Genomic DNA, 19207 nt, shown 5'->3' on the forward strand with positions numbered 1-19207 from the left:
ACATACATACATATGTAATTGTATGCACATCTAATTTAAAAATATTTTTTTATAGCCATTGTCACTAAATACAGTATATTCATAATATTAATTGTATTGTGTATTTCTACAATATATTGAGAAATATTATTTTGCGGCTAATTCAGTTTTATATCAATTTTATGTAATACACATATATTATATGTTTGTTGATTGCAGATTTCATTTAGATTCTTCATCTTATTTTTAAAAAAATCGATGCAATTATGTATATTTTCAAGCAAAATTACGATTTCGTATTATTCCAAATCCAATTAATTGAAGATTATCATGAAACACGGCATACAACTTTTCAATTTCATTTTTTTCATAATTAAAACCATGTCTTGTAAGAATTGCATTTAATTTAATTTGCATGCCTTGTATTGAGTGGCCTATTAGAAGTTATATTATAAATTCTATTAAATTGAATTAATTTTTAAAAATGTTTTTAATGTTTAGGTAATACGTTTAATATATTTATTATATTTTTACATGCATTTATTTTACGTGAGTGATAAATTTGATATTGTCACACCTCTAGTATCACGTAATAAAAAAAATGTGTTTAAAAGCTTTAGCATAACATTTGAAACAATTTTATTAGCAACGTTGGGGATGCGGTCATTTTTTGCGGCCATTACCTTCACCCTGGCCCCCACCCTCACCCCCATCAACCCCTACCGGTGGCGAAGAGCGGCCACTCCCTTTCCCCTTCCCTGCAACATCCGTCGAGAGGAAAAAAAATTGCCCCCACCCTCTCTGGACGAGTCTGACCGTCCCCCTACCACCGTAGTAGGGGGTTGTGGGGGTGTATCCAACATCGGTGGTATGAGACACCCAGGGTTCCCACACCTATAAACCGGATTATACAGCACATTACGCCTGATATTGCCTCGCAGGAAACTGTCCACCCCCCATAAATTTTTATGTTGCCCGGGTGGGGGTGGGGGTGATATTTAACGCCGAGTCCACGTTAAATTATATTATACATATATACATCTACGTATATATGTATTCACATATGGATCGCAAACCGACGTATGCAGCGTGAGCTATCCACATAAACTAGATTCTTATAGTTCAACATCATACTTTGCTTATTGAAATCGTTTAGTTTCAACTCTGCCGGTGGCCGTTAGATAAGAATGCGGTATTTTCGGAAAAGCGTTTTTCACGCGCTTGAGTCTTAAGTTGTAGTTTTTCTTGTGCGTTTCGCGTTAACTTCGCATTTTACGGTCGCCGACGAACAAATGGAGTGTGGAGAGGTAGTCAGATGATACCAAGGTGTTGTCCGCGGCCTAGAAGCATTTCTCCTTCTCTCCCTGTCTCTCCTCCTTTTCCTTCCCGTAACGCCAAATTGGTTACCCGCGCACCAGCTCGGATCTTTTATGGCGACCCATCAAATGAATTCGCGTAGAAAATCGAATTTGTACGACGTATTTCACGTTAAACCCACATGACAGGTACTACATTTAATAAAATTTTAATTAAATTCGTCACATTTAACAAGACAGTTCCGAACTATTTTATTCATAGAAACCATATATATATATATATATATATATATATATATATATATATATATATATATATATATATATATATATATATATATATATATATATATATATATATATATATATATATATATATATATATATATATATATATATATATATATATATATATATATATATATCAGGCATGCAATAACTATTGAACATTAGTTTAGTCTTATCTACGTTAATTTTTAATCCTACTTTTCTACTTTCCCTGTCCAGCTGTGTTAGTCTGATAAGTAGGTCAGCTGAATCACGAGCTACTAAAACTATATCGTCTGCGAACCGAAGGTGACTCAAAAAGCGACCATTGATGCTTACTCCGGCTGTATCCCAATCCAATTTCCTGAAAACTCCCTCAAGCACCGCATTGAATAACTTGGGCGAGATTGTATCTCCTTGTCTTACTCCTTTTCCTATGCTAAATCTATCTGTACCTGAAAAAATTTTAACCGAAGCTGTGGCATTCTTATATATTGCAGCTAACAGTCCCACATAGGGTTCCGGCACTCCCTGTGTTTTTAGAGCGTTAAGTACTGCATTATGACTAACTGTATCGAAGGCTTTCTCATAATCGACGAAACCTAGGCACAATGGCCGTTGATATTCGTTGGCGCGCTCGATTAGTTCGCCAACTACTTGGAGGTGGTCCATTGTGCTGAAATTTGCCCTAAACCCTGCCTGCTCTATAGGTTGGTTCTCGTCGAGGATATTCTTCAGCCTTTCTGTAATAACCTTCGTGAAGAGCTTGTAGACCGCTGAAAGTAGACTAATGGGTCGGTAGTTCTTGATATCGCTTTTGTCGCCTTTTTTGTGTATTAAAATGATAGTTGCGTTATTCCATCCTTCTGGTATAGCTTGGTTCTGGATGCATTTGCTGAAAAGCCTAGCTAAGATATTAATTAGGGGGGGGCCGCCACATTTTAGTAAGTCAATGGGAATATTATCTTCCCCTGGGGTTTTACCGTTCTTTGCAGTTTTTAGCGCGGCCTCTACTTCGCTAGGCAATACTGCAGGAACCCTTTGGCCGTGTGTCGATTCCAGAGCGGGGAATTGGCCGTTGTCGTTCTCGTATAGTTTTGCATAGAACGTGTAAACTCTGTCTATGATTTCTTCTCTATTCCTAATTATTACTCCGCTCTCTGATCTGATTGCGATCATTTGGTTTTTGCCTAAGAAAAGATCCTGTTTGCACTTTTTCAGGCTACGGTTATTCTTAATGGTATTTTCTATTAGCTTGCTGTTAAAATCCCTGACATCCCTGACTATTCTCTTTTTAATTTCCTTATTTACTAGATTGTATTCTTGCTTATTATTATCCCTATCTAAATTCCTTTTATGCTTAATTAGGTTTTTTGTTTCCGCTGAAATTTTGCTTAATTTAATCTGTTTCCTGAATCCACCTAATTTCTTACCTGTTGAGGTTAGAACCGAACTAATTACAGTGTTCAATTCCTCGATGTCTGCTTCTGGGTTTAATTTCCCGTATCGATTTCCAAGTTCGAGTTCGAATTCCTTTTTCCTAGACCTTAGTTGAGCGAAATCTGGAGAGTTACTGCATCCTTTTATTAATTTCCTACGTTCGCAATTTATATTAATGGCCATCTTGGCACGGACTAATCTGTGATCGCTACCTATATCTACTTTACTTAAAACACTAACGTCTTTAACGGAGTGCAGGGCATTTGTTAGGATGAAATCGATCTCGTTTCTGTCTCCTTTAGGACTCTCCCAAGTCCACTTATTGTTGGTGTTTTTCCTGAAAAATGAATTAGTGATAAAGAGCCTGTTGTGTTCTGCGAATTCTATGAGGCGATCGCCTCTGTCGTTTCTTTGGCCGGTACCAAAATTGCCTACTGCTCTTTCTGTATTTGCCTTTTGTCCTATTTTTGCGTTAAAGTCGCCCATGATTATTTTAAAGTGGTGACGGCTATTATCGTATGCGTCCTGTATTTTTTCGTAGAAGTCTTCTATTTCCTCGTCTGGGTGGCTAGATGTGGGGGCGTACACTTGGAAGATTTGACAAGTGTACCTGCTCGAGATTCTTAATACTATATAGCATATACGTTCCGATATGTCGCTTATTTCTATAATATTTCTTTCTATTCTCTTATTGATAAGAAACCCTACTCCTCCTATTCTACCATTTGGTAGCCCTCTCCAGTAGAGACAGTTACCACTTTTTAGGATTATTTGGTTTTGCTGTTTTCGTCTTACTTCACTAAGTCCTACTATATCCCATTTGATATTTTCTAATTCATTCTCTAATGCAAGCACACTTCCTTCACTCGATAACGTTCTTACATTGTACGTGGCTAAATACAGGTTTCTATTAGCTAAGCTATCATCCATCGTCACTCTTACCTTGTTGGAGGTTTGGATATTATTTTTCTCGCATTTATCCAAGATGTGTTGAGAAAAAGGCGGTACTTGAGAGAGATTTCCATTCAAGGAGTGAGTTCTTACCGCCATAGACTCTTCTCTGTGGTCAGCTTTGACAGATAGTCATCCTAGGTATCACTTGGATCACTTATGAGTTATTACATGCCATTTAACAGGGTTACTTTGTAAGTGAAAGTAGTTAGTTATGATAATAATAGATTAGCAATTGTTATACTACTTTTTTACAGATCTTTATCGTGAGACGCCTCTTTGGAGACAACGGATTTATATATGTGAGTGCGGTTTGCAATTTAATATTTTAATAATAACTTTAGTAAAGAATATAAAATTACACGAATTACTTTAATATAATTTAAATATGAAAAAGAACTGATAGACAGTTGGGAAACACCGTTTCTGTTTGCTATTATTCTATTAAGTAAAGTTCGTTAAAGATTTTTGGCTGGAAGCAATTATGTGGAAGATTTATTGCTTCTGTGGGACCGACTTGACTGACGAAGGACCCTTTTTTTGTATTCAGGTAAGGAGATGTATCTCGTTCGTATATTCTTTTGCTCAGATTTGACACAAAAATTAGCACAAAATTTTTCGAAATAACTGATATAAAACCGCTTTTTACGACCGATTTGCTGTTTATTTTTACACTTAAATTATACTAGGATGCAATTAGTAAAATAAGTGATTAGATGGTTAAGTTTTTAGATTAAATTTCGTGCAATAGCCGGGTTTAAGCGAGTAATAGCGGGAAGAACGCAGAAGCATGTCTTCCCCGCATGACACGAAAGACCGAACTCCATATATATATATATATATATATATATATATATATATGTAGGAATGATTTTTAAACGAGCCGTAATTGTGGTTGGTCAAACTGCAAGGGATAAAGTATGAGTGTGGTATGCATGGGAAAGACCGGATGCGTGTTGTTATGGTCACTTGTTGGAGAGCAAGCCCGAAGATGTGTTAATAAATACATAGTTCTGACTTAATCTGCGTTTCACTTGGAATCCTTCACATCCGGATCCTATATTTGGGGGCTTTGTCCGGGATGCCTGAAGACATTTCGAGTGACAGCCGGAAGCGGTCAGACGACGACGAGGAGTTTTGACAGTTGAGGTTAGGACGCGCGCGCGATGACGAGAACGCGGAAGCCCGTGACGTCGGTGACGTCACGTCAGCGAACACGCCACACGACGATGATGATATCCACGACGAGAAAGACGACGCCAGTGGCAACGACGACGAGGGAGATACCACAGTTCAATTTCCGAGATCTGGAGGTTGATTTCGGTCTGCCGAAATATAACGGCAGAAATAGCCCTATTGCAGTGTGGATTGAGCGCCTCGAAGAAAACGCGCAAATCCTCGGCTGGACGGAGACACAACAGTTGGTGTATGGGCGGATGCTGTGTGAAGGAACTGCCAAGAACTTCTTGGACTCGGAAACGGGCATAATCACGTGGGCGATATTAAAAGAACGATTGACCAGAGAGTTTGGCCATCAGTTGAATAGTGCGGACGTGCACAGAGAACTGAGGTTAGAGAAAAAGGGAAAAGCAGAAGACAGTTTAAGCTATATCTACCGGATGAAGGGGATTGCAGCCAGGTGTAGTTTTATTGAGGAAGAGGCGATTATCGCGTACATAATTGGTGGACTTGGGTTTGATAAGTACGAAAAATTGATTCTGAGCTGGGCTGGATCTATTAAGGAGCTGAAGACGCGAATTACGCAGTGCGAGAAAATTAGAGAGGACGACGAACCCAGGGTGACGGGGCCCGTGAGAAACCGTGAAAACCGAGAAAGACTGAGTTCACGATGCTACAATTGTGGTGGACGTGGACACTTAGCAGCCGACTGTAGGTTTAAGACGAGAGGAACTCGTTGTTTCAATTGTAACGAGTTTGGGCACATATCAGCTCAATGTAACAGCATCAAAACAAAGACTGTCTTGACAATACAAGAAGAAATAAGAAAAGAAGTCAGTATTCCAACACAAGAGGACGATGCGAACATGGCTGATGGAGATGTAAACATGGCCAATGTAAGTGTGAACAGTGATGGTTTGCACAGAAAAAGACCTTTGCAGCAACGGGCTTCACGAGAGATGTCTGCTCAAAGAGAACTCATTGTTTCCAATGATGAAGAGGACGATGCGAACATGGCTGATGGAGGTGTGAACCTGGCTGATGGAAGTATGGACGGTGATGGATTGCAAAGAAGAAGACTTTGGGACTACGGAGACATACCGTTTTCAAATACAGATGAACCACCCGATGATCAATTTGGAAAAGGATCTAAGGATTATAGTCATTTGAAGAATTCTGAAGATGAGAATAAAGAAAAGGAAAAACATAAAGACAAAGAGAAAGATATGGCTAAATCACAAGAAGGATTAAGGGACCCAGTCAAAATTTCAACACCAAAAGACACTGTATTCACTTTCAAGCTCAGTCGTAGTCGGATTGATGTTAATTCAATGGAAAAGAAAATAGAACCATGGATTGAGAAAAGACTTACTGGATGTATCAGTGAGCTAGAACCAATATGTGTTGACTTCATTTATGGTAAATTACTAGCAGAATATCTGTGGGGTGACGGCAGATTCCTCGGACAGTCACAGAGAATCGCCGAGGGCATTGGATAGAATTTAAGTTGCACCGATGGAAGTGAAGTGTGCGTTTGTGAATTAGAGAATAAGTGAAATACCTGGAGGGTTTTTAGTTAAGCCTTACTTGTAATTTGATGATTGAAAAGTGTAATGTTTTATTGCTTATTCTAGTATTTTTTGGGAAGTGCTTGGTACATTGAATCATGTTTTAATGTGGTTACATGCTTAGAAAAATATAAGATAACTGTATTGAAATGTAATTCTAGTAATGTTTTAAAATGTGATTGTTTCTGGTGTAAAGATTTAACCTGTCATTGTAAAGGTATTGATTTTAATGTTTTATTGCTAATTCTAGTAATGTTTTAAAATGTGATTGTTTCCGGGGTAAAAATTTTACTTGTCATTGTAAAGGTTGTGATACCTTTCTGTTTTGTATTGCTTGTAATAATTTTACATAGTAATTGTGATACCTTTCTGTTTTGTATTGCTTGAAATAATTTTAAATTGTAATTGTGATGATTTATGTGTAACTTTAATTGTGATGATTTATGTGTAACTTTATTGAAGATTGAATTGTGTTGAAATGAAAAATTGATTTGTAGTGAAATGTGTAACGATTAATTTGTTATAATTGTAATTGTTATGTAAATTGTAAAATGATTGATGTATAAGTGTATTGAAATGTAGTTGTGATGATGATTGTAATTGTGATGTAAATTGTAATTGTGACAATTGAAAGCATGTTTAGAAGAATATAAGATGATTGTATAGAGTAGAAGATGAAATGTAAAAGAATGTGAGATGAAATGCTGTAAAAATATAAAAGACAGAATGTCATCCGAGGGCGAATGACAGTCAGGAATGACCGAAATGTAGGAATGATTTTTAAACGAGCCGTAATTGTGGTTGGTCAAACTGCAAGGGATAAAGTATGAGTGTGGTATGCATGGGAAAGACCGGATGCGTGTTGTTATGGTCACTTGTTGGAGAGCAAGCCCGAAGATGTGTTAATAAATACATAGTTCTGACTTAATCTGCGTTTCACTTGGAATCCTTCACATCCGGATCCTATATATATATATATATATATATATATATATATATATATATATATATATATATATATATATATATATATATATATATATATATATATATATATATATATATATATATATATATATATATATGTACATATCCATTAATTAATCACCAGCAACCACTGTTATGTGAACTGCCCGCTTTGTTCAAGTTTTATCCATTCAGTATCATCATCATCATCTACAGCCATTCGCCATCCACTGCTGGATAAAGGCCTCTCCAACGTGCTGCCACTCGTTTTTTTTTTCGTAACTCTCATCCAACTCACCCCACAAATTTTCCTAATTTCGTCTACACATCTTCCCTGCGTTCTTCCTTTCACCCTTTTGCATTCTCCTGGGTTACCATTCTGGCAGTTCCTTTGTCCACCTTTCGTCCACTATTCTAGCCACGTGGCCCACCCATTGACATTTCAATCTCTTCGATATATCCACTACCCTATTCATACTTCTCACTCACTTATTCCGTGTCCCTTTTTTCCTCGTTATGCCAAACATATAGCGCTTCACACTTCTTTGATAGCATTGGACTTCACATCCATACGTCATTACTGGTAAAACACATCGATCGAAGTTCTTTTTCTTCAGGCATTTTTGATTTAAAACCCGTATTCATTCGTCCAAATACACTCCATTCCGAATTCATACGTCCATGACTGATTCTATTTTTTATCATCCATTTAAATGCTATCAGGCACGTAATAACTAATGTACATACATATTTCATATATTTTCCCCGTTCATCTTTCAGTGGTTTATTTAGCCTTGCTTATGAAAAAGCAACTCACTCAGATCATAATCTGTGTGCAACTTAAGCTATTTGTTTTGTCCATATTTATATTACTCGCTTTATTCATGTCCAATCATTCGATCTTTTATTTATATATCTATATACATACGCACGTCAAATTACAGTTTCATGGCCCTGTTTTGTCTTAGGGACAGTGAAATTTTTTAGTATACCCACGTCCACTTTCGTAAAAATCACGATCAAAAGAAACTTGAACTACCAACTTGAGTCTTTCGCGTCACAGACGAACGAGTAAGACGCCCACTCACGTTTATTACTGAAAAATGAAAATTTCGCGAATTCCCATACCCCCTCCGATCTCCGTCGACTACTCTCGTTCCTGGACGAGCGAAAAATGTCAAAACAAAAATCTCATATCAAAGGATTCCTAGGACATGTCCCGGGCCGCTTATAAAGCGTGTAACCTTAGAATATAACATTCCAACCCCCTTGCACACTCCCGCCATATGAAAATCCACCTGGAAGAGTTCCGCTCTTTCTGAAGAGAACTGCCTGTTCCGACGAGAAGGGAGGAGGTATGGTGGAAAAGGATGGGGAGGACTTGTACGAGTGGTGCTCGAAGTCGGCTCGATACCCTCCCTCCGTTGGGAAATGCTGGGAAATAAAACGCATCGCTAGACCAAGAGGAAAAAGGCCAACAGAGGCACACTTGAAGTTAATGTGAGTTGGACTCTACTCTTCAACTTTAACGACTTGAAATTAATCCACAGAATGCTCCTTTTGGTCCTAATACGAAGCATGAGCTATCTACGTCGATCAGTTTCAGTTTAAAAGAACGTAATAATAATCAATTACTTACATGTATAAAGTAGACAAAGATAATTTCAATCTAATATTTTTAATTCATTGGAAAACTCAATTTAATTTACTCTTAAGATTTTCATGATTTGATACATACAACATTCGATCATCAAAGACGTGAGAGTGCATATTCCTTTTAAAGTTTTAAATCAGTAGTCGGGAACCCTTTTCCATTCAAATATCGAAAATTCTCGAAATTGACAGATTCTAAAAGCTACTTTTTATTATTTTAGAAATGGAATAATAAAAGGCGAATCAAAATAAGATTTGAGGATCAATTTATATTTTCAGTGCTACATAAAGAGTGTGTGATATTGAAAATCTCACTTTATCATACAAAGCTTCCGGTTTCCGACAGCTGTTTCAAATGATACCATGGTCAGATTAGTTACTAATCGAACACGGGAATATTTTTGAATATGTAACGATATCGGAAAAACAAAGTGTAAGTCCAAATCCTCCCGGTTCTGTGCCTTTGGGGACGATCCTGTCAATTATTTAAATTCCCTCTAATATTCAAGTGACTTCCAACTTCCCTAAATTCTCCACATTCTGGCAATATGGGCAAAGTAGGAAATAATCATTTATCCACATGTTATAGAGAGTCTCTCTGAAACTGCCAGTTCTTTGAGGATGAAGATATTCGTGCGTCTTACGACTCCAGCTCATTTCTAAGAACATGTAACATGTCCTATTCTCTGTGTCAACTCCATGGATTTTCGTACCAGATGGATTTTCATTCTTCTCATTAGATGTAGAATGGTTTTTCTTTAACTTTGTTAGACTGATCATCGCCGTTTTCGCCATTCCATTATTCTGAGGAATTCTGATTGTCTTCCTCCTCTTGTCTCTTGAGATCAAATCACCTATATATGTACATAGGTGAACAAAATCTTTGACTTCCTCATAGTATTTTAAAGCACTGGACTTTATGAGATACTCAAATATTGTCGATAACAGTCTCTAATTTTTAGTACATATGTACATATATTGACGTACATGCAATACTTGATAGTTTTGAAACATATTTATCTTTGTGTCGTCCACGTTTAAGAAGGCAAAATGTATAAAGGGTAGAGTCACCAAAAAAAGATTCTGCAACTTTATTTTCAATATGTACACATGTTACAGTTGACGTGTATCTTCTAGTTGTAATATATATACATATGTATTTTGACTAATTGGAATATACTCCGTCTAAGCCACGTAAGTTCATTCATATAGTGAATTAGATTCTAACTTGTCAAAATATATTACAACTGAAAATACATTTCAACTATAAATTGGTACCAGATTAGATGGAGAGGTTAGGTTTTCGTGAAAATGTCATTCGACTAGTAAATTCAGTTGGAAAGTCACACTTTTGTTTTGATCACATTCTTAGAGTTTTCGTAATACGATACTCATTACCTTTATTTGTAATACCTAACAAATATCAACGCATTATTGAATTCTAAAGCATTCGTAAGAACATCAGAGCTGTCAAAACTCAACTGTTATATTAAAACTGGCGGACATTCTTGAAAGTGTATTTGCGTTTCTAGAGATATAATTTACTAGTTACTAGTACTATTGTATTCGAATACGAATGACCTAAAACCCCAGTTGGAATAAATTAAAACTGAAAATACACTTCGACCGTAACATACACATAACTTTGATTTGCAATTTTATTCAATACGTTTATAGTGGACGGCAGACTATGTGTGTAACATAAACTTAGACGAAAAAAAAGTCGAGTGGAAGCCATTTTATGTACGCACATTTTTACGAGTGTGGCGATGTTGTAAATGGGCGAGCAGAAAGAAATAATAACAAAGGGCGGCAGCTCACCTGCCCGGCGCATAATAAACGGCGACAAGCGCCCCCAGACCGGCCCTGCCTACACACGCCCCTTCACTCTCGCCCACCCACTCCTTTTCTCCCCATTTCTCCCTTAGGTACGGCCCTGCACCTCTCTCACGTCACAAACATTTCGCCTATTATGATATTTTTCGAAGAGAACGCCCGCCCGCCCGCCCTTGCCATACACAGGGCAAATGTACGAGGAAAGAGCGTGCACCCGAGGAACCATGGCCGCAACCGGAACGGAAACGAGAACCGTAATTCACACTACGAGAATAATAAAATAAGAGCTGTCGTCCGAAATTAATTAATGGCTGCAAATTAATACGACCAGGTATAAAGTGAGGCGCTTTAAAATCGCTTAAAATTTCCATTTAGTACCTACTACAAATATTTATTCTCTATATTTCATAGTGACATAACAGGTTGCCCCAAATTGACACTAATGACCAAAATTATACGAATATACATATATACATACATAATACATATGTATTAAGTAGATGGCCAGTTTGTGATAAACCGTTAAATTAAATAAACTGACAAACTCTAATAGTAAACGATCGACTTGGAGTCATAAATAGTCAATAGGTAATCTAACTAGCAGTACCGCATAAATGCTTCAAATTATACAACGTAGCATTCTACTCGATCGAGGTCTCTCCAGGGCTTGAACTCGAGACCCATCACTTGATAGTAACACATACTAACCACTGACCTACATATGTACATATACTGTTGGCTATTTCAACAATTAATAATAAGGTTGATTGCTTATTCAGAAAATGTTATTATATTATAAAAACATAGATAAAGTAAAAAACTGTGAGTAATATAACTGTTGTTCAATACTCCAGGTCAAAATATTAGATATAAAAAAAAATTCAAGTAACCTGTTCTCTATTGTGTCTCGATTTTTTCATTGATGGGAACTATAATGAACCCAATTCCAGATACGGTTAAAGACGAATCGTTAGATTATTACAATCATGGAACAAAACAAAAATCAAATTTTCTCAATCACAATACTTTTGATACTTCGTATACATGTATGTATATACATATATAGATAAAGCAAAAATATTTGTAGTCCAAATAAATCTATCTTGCAATTGAACAATAATGGTTTTTATTATACTAAATTTTTAATAAAAAAATTTCGATAGCAATCTCAGGTTCATATCATAAATCAAGTTAAATTGCTGATTTAAATTAGTCTATATGCAATTTAAATCGCACGAATGTCATAATTTAAAAAATCTAAGCGAGTTTATTCCTAAGTTGCATACAAATGTGTTTTAAATGAGCCCATGTGAACATACATATGTATTTTTCACAAATATATTGATTGTAAATAGTATCCATATATCTAAATATACATGTACATATAATCTAATATTATTATATAAAATATTTTAGCATTTACTATACCAAAAACTGGATCGCGATATATGTAAATACGTACATTCAAATGTTGAAATTCTTATTTAAAATTCAAATAAATATTTATTTGACTTCATCATTCAAAGACCATGGCAAACACCATATAAATATTTAAATAATATTGTGCGAGAACCATTTTTAAAAATTTTCTCGGTAGTCGGCTCTTTCTTAACGTCCTTTCCGTCCCCTTTCCGAAATAAAATAATAAAAAAAACTCAGGGATAAAAGAGGAGACATTTGCAAGGTAAGATCACATTCGGTTTGCTTTAGCGACTCGGCTACTCGTATAATATGACGACGTCAACTCGATTCCCTTATGGTCTTATTTAAATAAGCCGGGACTTTCCCAGGACACCCCATATGTATGTGTGTATGTGCAGATGTACGTGCGTGTTTTTCTTTCGCATTTTTTCCCTTCGGTGATTTAACTGGCCGCGAGAAAAATGAGAGCAAAAAGCGCCGAAATGTCCTGGCGCAGTTTTCCGCGCGAAAAATAAAACCCCTTCAAGGTCGACACCAAAACTTTTCACTACATCCGTAAACGAAATATAATAGGTGAAGATACCGAAAATTCTATAAAGACCTCCATATTCCTAAGGTACATAATATTTATATGATCCTTTATCAACCATCTTTCAAAAGCTATAATACCATCATAAGTTTCATACTATTTCATTATCATTGATATTGAAAAAGTATTGTATATATAACATAGTAGGAAAATATAAAGTAAATCATAAATTTGAATAATAACACTGTTTGACAAATGACTTTTTTTTGGTTCAGAGACGAGATATGACTTTTCTATAGTCGGGTATTTTATCATCCATTTGTAGTACTTTTCAGCTTTCAAATCTCTCTTAGTAGTCGTCCAGTTAAAATCAAAAGTCAAAAGTACGTATTTTCCCTTGGGATTTTTTCCCACTGTTAATACTATTTTATATTGAGTATTTTCTATTGAAACATGTTAACTGGGATAGTGTTCTGCCCACACTATTTTTAGTTTTCATTTAAAACGGTTAATTGGAAGTGTGCTGAATTTTAAATCGGTAAAATTGCGAGCTAAAAACTCGTACTATTATTTACTCGTATTTACACGAATCTGAATTGAATTAATAGGGATAATATATTAAATTGTCTTTATATGAGAATTAAATAAAATTCCACTTAGAAAAATCATATTTCGACTATTCTTGTGGATTAATAACAAAAATTCTAGCATAGATCTATAAGGAAAGTCATATCTCGTCTCTGAACCATTTTTCGTGTCGAACAGTGAAACCTATTAATTAAAAAAAAATCTATTATTGAAATGATTGTTCACCAATCATATTTTAAATTTTATAATTTATGATCAGTCAAATTATATGAGTTAATAATAATAATAATGTCAATGAGTTATTTTTTTAGAAAAAATTCGAAAAAAATATAGCTCATATCAGCTAACTTGCCAGTAGAAAAAATGTAAGAATTGTATATTTTTGTAAATATTCACACACATATCTTATAAAAAACATCCATAAATAAGAAAAGCATATCGATTATCAAGGATCATAATCTACATAGAGTCTATCAAGTGCCAAGTTAGCTGAAATGAGGCATTGATTTCAGTTCCAACTTTTGTTATGACTGGTTCCGACCCTGAATAAAGCTACAAAAAAATATATCCAAAATCTATATTCTAATCAATATTTAAAAATACGAAAATAGTTTTTTTTTCATATGTAAAATAGGTAATGGTCAGGATCAATAGCTGTTGAAACAGACTTAAGATATTTTTTATTTCTTCCTCGTTTGCTCAATATTGAGAGTCTTAGACATTGATGTCGTCTGAAATTTGATTGATGATCCTTCCGGTTCTATGCCAAGTTTAAGGCAGTGTTAAGGGACGACCTCCTCAGTTTTTTAATTTGGTCATCACATGGGAGACCATTTTCTCGCTCACCTTCCCTCCAACATTCCAGTGACTACCAGCCTCTCCAGACTCTCCACATTCTTCCTGGCAATATAACCAAAGTAGGAAAGAATCCTTTTCATTCATGCTGTGGAAAATCTCTCTGAAACTGCCAGCTCTTTGAGGATGGATATATTCGTGCGTCTTGAGATCCATGGGATGGACAGCATCCGTTTCCATCACCACATTTAGAATGCATCTGGCATATCCCTTTCTTTCTTTTTCAGGATACATGTCTCTACTCCATACAATGCAATGGGGAGCACCAGAGACTGCATCAGACTTAAGATATACATATATGTACGAGTATACTTATTGTGAAAATTATATTCATGAAAATAATGAACAATTTAAAGCTATAATAAAAAATCAAATTAAAAATTGGATACCACACAGAAAACTTTCTTGTCAAACATAATCCAAATATATATACATACATATGAGCTGTTATATTTGAAAGTGGCATAAGTCCACTTTTCTTCATTTCGAGAAATATCTCGCAAAACATTAAATATAATGATTTTCGTTGAATAATATTTAAAAATACTGGTGGCCTGTAATACGTTTATTCTGCTTTTCCGAGATTCTGGACATATCAAATTAAAAAAAGTGATATCGATTTGTGAATTAAGTCAAATAGAAATAGTGTTTTTGGAACTGAAAATTGGACTTACTCCACTTCCAAATATTATGTCTCATATACATACATACATATGTATGTATGTACATATTATAAAGGTTATTTCGTTACACATGCGCATGCACTGACGTATTATTTAATTTTATTTTATTTGTTCTTTTGCAATTTTCTTGAACGCCACCGTTTTGGACAGTTTGTTGTTCAAGTTTGCGTTCGCGAACACATACGTTTCTTCAGAGATGAAATAAAAATAGTTAGCGGTAATAATCGAGTTCGATAATTAAATATGTATATAGCTTGTGGTGAGTGATCTATTTTCACTACATGGATTTCAAAAATTCACTTTTTATCAAGTACAAAATGTGCGCCAAAACCACTAGTAGCTAGTATTAAATGATTCATACGATATTTTAGATTCTTCAAAGACTTATAATCTGATTAAAAGAAACTGAACGAACACGATACAAGTTTACAAAGAAAGTAGCGTGTTCCCCACATCAGATTTCGTCCTAAATGTCCACGGTGCCATCTCGACCTTTCGACGCCCCGTTAACCCCCTCCCCTATTGTTTATTTGTCATCGTGAATGAATAAACAAAAGCGCGGTGCGGCAAATCCCGCGCCAAAATCCAATCAGCCCTGAAGCAGCCAGGGGTGGCAAACCGAAATATACGGTCGGCTCAAGTCCACGCGACATATATTACGCCCCCGCCTGCCAGGGGTTGAGGACGAAGGGCCGCGACGCTAACGTATGACGTCGGTGTCGCGGGCTAATCGCGACGCAACCGCAAAAACCGACCCAGAACCGAAACGACGTAAAAACCACGTGAAGCGTAATTAGGGATCGGATGCAAAAGCTATCAACCTTTAAATGATGATGCCATAGCATAGTTCACTGCGATTGTTTACCAGAAGAGACGTCGAGGGTTCAAATACCAGCTGGAATCGATTAATAATTCGATATACATGCGCTTGCAAGATCAGGATGGTTATTAAATTAAGATCGACCGTCCTATTAGAGTTTGCCATTTTATCTAACTTGATTGCTGTGATCGATCTAATGAAACCAGCATTCTCCCAAATTTTGTTGATTGTTAAATATATGTATCTATAATTACATTGTAGAATTTGATTAGTATTTATCTCTTATTGCACCTATGGTAAAAATTAGATAAAATATATTTTCTATCACAACAAAATTTGGTTCTTATTTTTTACCCCTTGTCCAAGATTTCGAGGTTCATTAATGTGTTCATATAAAAATATTGTTAGCTCAGTGGTAAGATTAGATTAGGTTAGTTTATTTTTTCTATTGAGGGGTCGTGGGTTCAATCCCTAGGTTGGTGTTGCTGGCCAGATCTTGTATTTATGTGACTCCAGGTCATTCATTTCGTATCAGAGTTGATTGCCAATTTATATGATTTCATTGTTGAAATAGTTCCACCAAGTTTGCAACCTATTCCTGTTTCTCAAAAATCTGAGCTTCTAGTATGTCAGAATTGTTGATTATTATAAAATACTAGTGTTGGACCCGTTGATTTCAACGGGTGGTTTCGAAAAGGAATTGAAACTCGAATAAAAATAAAGTTAAAGATATTGAATCGACTGGTTTCGGAAAGAAATTGATGCACGAATTACGAAGTGATTACGAATTACGAACTACGTTTTGTGCATCGCCGACCTCCTGACGCCTTTGCCCCCGATGCCTCCGTCGCTCCGGGGCCTTCGGCCCCAGCGCCGCCGGCGCCTCCGGCGCCCCCGACGCCTTCGGCACCCCGGGGGCTTCGCCCCCAGCGCCGCCGACGCCTCCGGCGCCCCCAGCACCCCCGATGCCTTCGGCACCCCGGGGGCTTCGCCCCCAGCGCCGCCGACGCCTCCGGCGCCCCCAGCCCCCCCGATGCCTTCGGCACCCCGGGGGCTTCGCCCCCAGCGTCCCCGATGCCTTCGGCACCCCGGGGGCTTCGCCCCCAGCGCCCCGATGCCTTCGGCACCCCGGGGGCTTCGCCCCCAGCGCCGCCGACGCCTCCGGCGCCCCCAGCGCCCCCGATGCCTTCGGCACCCCGGGGGCTTCGCCCCCAGCGCCGCCGACGCCTCCGGCGCCCCCAGCACCCCGGATGCCTTCGGCACCCTGGGGGCTTCGCCCCCAGCGCCCCCAATGCCTTCGGCACCCTGGGGGCTTCGCCCCCAGCGCCCCCGATGCCTTCGGCATCCCGAGGGCTTCGCCCCCAGCGCCCCGATGCAAAAATGAAAAAAATGAAAAAACTGAAAAAATGAAAAAAATGAAAAAACTGAAAAAATGAAAAAAATGAAAAAACTGAAAAAATGAAAAAAATGAAAAAACTGAAAAAATGAAAAAAATGAAAAAACTGAAAAAATGAAAAAAATGAAAAAAATGAAAAAATGAAAAAAATGAAAAAACTGAAAAAATGAAAAAAATGAAAAAACTGAAAAAATGAAAAAAATGAAAAAAATGAAAAAACTGAAAAAATAAAAAAAATGAAAAAACTGAAAAAATGAAAAAAATGAAAAAACTGAAAAAATGAAAAAAATGAAAAATATGAAAAAAATGAAAAATATGAAAAAAAAAAATTTTGTTCCCCATACTGGTTGATGGTTGATCGTCCGTCACATACAAATATACAAATATACAAATATACAAATATATTTAGCGACAGTCCGTTTTTATATATATTATTATACTACCCACTCCACTCTGTAAAAATTTATGTATTTCTCGCAAAAATTTTTTGTACATATATTGAGTTTGTCCCTTGATGTTTATATAGTATTGTATAAAAAATATGTACAACATATGTACATATATATAAATATAATTTTATTTCTAAAATGTTTGAAATTGTAGTACTTGTGTACCAAAAAATTGGTTTATCAGTAATAAAATTAAAAAAATATATATTAACAGAAAATACATTAACGATATTATTTCAATCATCGCGCGTCTACATAAATACATACATATGTATGTACATGTATGCATATATGAATGCATGAACAGTTCATTTATACCACTATATAGCTCCAGCCAACAGCAGTGCGAAAAATATTCTTTATTATGTACATTCTATATGGATACAATCGTATGTGACGTATCCGATACAGCAGTAATCGACACGAACCATTCGTGTTATACAGCGGTACATATGTATTACCGAAATGTATCAATCAGAACTGGTTTTCTTTGACAATTGTGAAAATATTCACGCATGACATGACATCATAGTGGCGAGTGCACCCGTACTAATGGAAGTGCTGTCATGTGCATATATTTTGGGAAAAGTCATATTTTTACAAAATTGACTCGACAATACTAGCAATATTGCGCTATATCATAGCGCTATGTAATGGATATATTTACATATGTATAAGCCGACTTTGCCTTGGACTAACGTCCAAAACAAGTATAAGGGCGAAATCACACAGCGTGGGATGCGGTATGTGGTACGTCGACAAGTTCTCCTATATTTCTTAAAACCGCTATCGATCACAGTCAAGCAAGGATAAATAAAACCATACAATTTGACCGAAAAAGGTCTAGAGGGGGCGGGGTGTACCAGTCGTTTGGTCGGCCAGCCGGACGGTCAAGGTATACGTACCAGGTATGCAACGTTTTTTATAAATGTTTAAAACTATCTAAAAAAAAATCCCACGTACAATATCCCGCATCCCGCGCTGTGTGTTCGCGCCCTAAACGTACCGAAAACGCACAGTACCGTATAGTATGAATATAAGTAGTCTGATCCGTGCAATGTTGTGCCGTGCAGTTCTGGATAATATATACGGGCCATTAATTATTTTTCAGTTTCTACTGGAACCAGCAACTACTGAAATTTTCCTTTAATCATTTAATCATTAAAATGATCAAATATTCAACACTTTTTCGTAAGCTTATTCTAGTTCCATAAATAAATAGCTAATGAAACTTTCACCAAGAAATGTATACATATAATACTTACTATTCAGCATCCCATACTGTCTGGAATACATTGTTTTCACCAGAC

The 19207-nt window shown here is 36.6% G+C and overlaps 1 protein-coding gene across 1 annotated transcript in view; it reads left to right on the forward strand.

Annotated features, from left to right (window-relative positions):
* Positions 1 to 7572: 7572 nt before the first annotated feature.
* The window catches only part of LOC143916129 (uncharacterized), a 305722-nt gene continuing 294087 nt past the window's right edge, over positions 7573 to 19207 (forward strand). Inside the window, exon 1 of the mRNA XM_077437049.1 lies at positions 7573 to 7616. The gene's annotated coding sequence lies outside the window, so the exon portion shown is untranslated. The remainder of the gene's footprint in view (positions 7617 to 19207) is intronic.

This window comes from Arctopsyche grandis, chromosome 8 (assembly GCF_051622035.1).
Source record: "Arctopsyche grandis isolate Sample6627 chromosome 8, ASM5162203v2, whole genome shotgun sequence".
Taxonomy (NCBI): domain Eukaryota; kingdom Metazoa; phylum Arthropoda; class Insecta; order Trichoptera; family Hydropsychidae; genus Arctopsyche; species Arctopsyche grandis.